Genomic DNA, 3,361 nt, shown 5'->3' with positions numbered 1-3,361 from the left:
ATATATATATATATATATATATATATATATATATATATACACACACACATTTTATGAAACCATTATCTTAACAGTTATCTAGCCTATCACATGGAGTATTGGTACTCATTTCCATCATGGATTAAAATATAATAAAATTATGTTAGATCATGATAAAATAATGCAAGGTTTTTGGCAAACAAATGAATGATATTTATTTGTTTACCCAAAACCTCAAATTACTTTATCATGGTCTTATGAGATTTTATCAAGTTTTAATCCAAGATGAAGATGAGCCATTGTTTCATGTGGCAGGCTTAACATGAAGCCAATGGTGGCTTTAACTCATAAATAAAGAAATTTTATCCATCAATGCAGTATTGAGCATTCAACCAAGTAAGCAGTGGGGGAGGTTGTAATGAAAGCATAGCTGCTAGAATAAGAGTAGGCTGGATGAAGTTCAGAGAGCTACTACCTCTGTGGTAGTAGCTGTGACTATTGAGGATATGTAAAGGTTTGAAAGAAATGAAACCAGTATGCTCCACTGGATGGGTAATGTCAGTGTGCATATGTGACGGATTCTAAATGATTTGAGAGAAAAACTGGGTATACGTAGCATCAGATGTAGCATGCAAGAGAGAAGACTGCACTGGTATGACCATGTAATGTATATGAAGGAAGACAGTAGCATCAAGAAGTGCTGATCTTTAATTGTAGAGGGAACATGTAGAAGAGATAGACCCAGGACAAAGTGGGACAAAGTGGTGAGAAAAGATCTACAGACCTTGGACCTCACAGAGGGGATGACAAAGGACCCTAACCCGTGGCAGTTCACTGTGTTTGAGAAAACATGCCAAGCCAAATAAAAGTATGGTTGTCCTTGCATGGTTGTCCCCTGCATCCCTCTCCAGCTGAGTATTCCTAATCTTGTGGGTACTGGTGCCATGTAAAAAGCACCCAGTAAACACACCTATACTGGTAGTATGTAAAAGCATCCAGTACACTCTGTAAAGTATTTGGTATTAAGAAGGGCGTCCAGCTGTAGAAACCATGCCAAAACATGATATTCATGGTACGTCTTTCTCTTATGTAACTACATTGAGCTACAGCCTTTCTCAGTCTAGTGAGAAAACCATGAGATCTTGTTGAACAGCACTATTAGGGGGATTAAGCTGACTAAAGCAAGTATATGTCATGTCTTCTGCAAAACAAGACCCTTTTCTATAGAGTCCTATGTTTTCTCTGTTCATTTGTTATCCACTTTACTGAATGTACTGAGTGTCTGGTATCATAGCATAGTCACATCCTCTGTGGGACGAAACTAAAAGAGCCCTCAACTTAATGTTATCTTTGCTTTCTCAGGTGCATTTTATCATGGCACCAGGTTAACTTTTATATCAGTCTATGTCCCTATCACTCCCATCATTCTCTTTCCCATACATCATCATCATCATCGTTTAACGTCCACCTTCCATGCTAGCATGGGTTGGATGATTTGACTGAAGACTGGCAAACCAGATGGCTACAGCTGGATGCCCTTCCTAACACCAACCACTCAGAGAGTTTAGTGGGTGCTTTTACATGCCACCGGCATGAAGGCCAGTCAGGCAGTACTAGCAACGGCCATGCTCAAAATGGTGTATTTTATGTGCCACCTGCACAGGAGCCAGTCCAGCGGCACTGGCAATGACCTTGCTCGAATGTCTTTTCACGTGCCAGTGATGCTGGTAACGATCATGCTCAAATGGTGCTATTTACATGCCACTGGCATGGAAGTCAGACAGCTGCTCTGGCAATGATCATGCTCAGACAGTGCTCTTAGTGCTCCACTGGTACAGGTGCCACCACGATTTTGATTTGTACAATCTTGTAAACTAATTCTTCAACTCACCTTGTGTCTTGTGGGGTCACCTAGGCACCTTGTCATCATTCCTTATGTCTTGCAGCTCCTACAGTTCGTTTTGTCTTTCTCTTTTTTCCTCTACTAAAAGTGAGTAGCCATACAAATACTCTACAAAAACCTGCAAGGCCCCCCCCCCACCACTTCTCATAGTTCAATCCTCTCATCTGCCAGTATGAAGCTGGTTCCATCCCACCGAGTTTGTAGTTCTGTGAGTTGCATGATAACTTCGGTGGCACAACAAAAAACAAAAAAAAAACAAAAGCACCCAGCCCATACTGTAAAATGATTGGCATTAGGAAGGGCATCCGGCTATAGAAACCATGCCAAAGCAGACATTGCAGCATGATGCAGTCCTTGGAACCATCGGATCCAGTTGAACTGTCCAACCCATACCAGCATGGAACATTGACGTTAAATGATGATGATGATGATGATGATGACTTAATCAGGAGGGGAGATCCAAGCTCATGACTCTTCACATGACCACCTAGACTGGTAGGAAAAAGGGAAGAAGGTACTCTCGAATTGGAGAGCTGGTTTGTATGCTTGCAACAGAGCAGGCTTTGCTAAAGACTCTTAAGGTCCAGGTGGTGGTATTAAACTGGATGATAGCTTACATCTTATTTCTTTATTGCCCACAAGGGGCTAAACATAGAGGGGACAAACAAGGACAGACAAAGGGGTTAAGTTGATTACATCGACTCCAGTGCGTAACTGGTACTTAATTTATCGACCCTGAAAGGATGAAAGGCAAAGTCGACCTCGGCGGAATTTGAACTCAGAACGTAACAGCAGACGAAATACCGCTAAGCATTTTGTCCGGCGTGCTAACGTTTCTGCCAGCTCTCCACCTTAGCTTACATCTACAATCCACATAGACCACAGTGGGATTTCAACTTAGAATGCAGTGAGATGGAATGAACAATATTCAATACTTTAATGTTCCCAATTCTCTACTGTCTTAGGCTAGAAGGCTGGTATTTTATTAAGCTCTGAAGGATGAACAGGTAAGTTGACCTTAGTAGAAATTGAACTCAGCAGAGCACAAAGAGCGTGAATAAATACCACAAGGCATTTTGGCCAATACTATAACATCTCTGCCAAATCACACACACACACACACACACACAGTACATTTTAATTTATTATATTTTCTTTTCCCGTCACATCTTAGTACCATATTTCTTGTATTATGGTTTACCACTTACAATTGCTGTGAGTTATGGTGCTATTCACTGATCATATTGTTGGTAAGGTAAGTAAATCATGCTTCATCTTTCTGACGAAAAGTCATTCCATTTGTGTTAAACTGGCATTCTTCTTGGCTATGATTAACAAAGTAATAACAAGGACAACTACCACCCATATTAATCACAACAAGGAAGGCTCTTTCTGGGTCCTCAAGTACCCAGAAAGAGCAGCAAAATCTTGAAAATTCATCCAGCATCTTAAATAAGGTAAGGACATATTGGATAATAT

The sequence above is a fragment of the Octopus bimaculoides genome, chromosome 1 (genome assembly GCF_001194135.2).
Source record: "Octopus bimaculoides isolate UCB-OBI-ISO-001 chromosome 1, ASM119413v2, whole genome shotgun sequence".
In the NCBI taxonomy this organism is placed as follows: Eukaryota; Metazoa; Mollusca; class Cephalopoda; order Octopoda; family Octopodidae; genus Octopus; species Octopus bimaculoides.
This window is presented reverse-complemented; position numbering follows the sequence as displayed.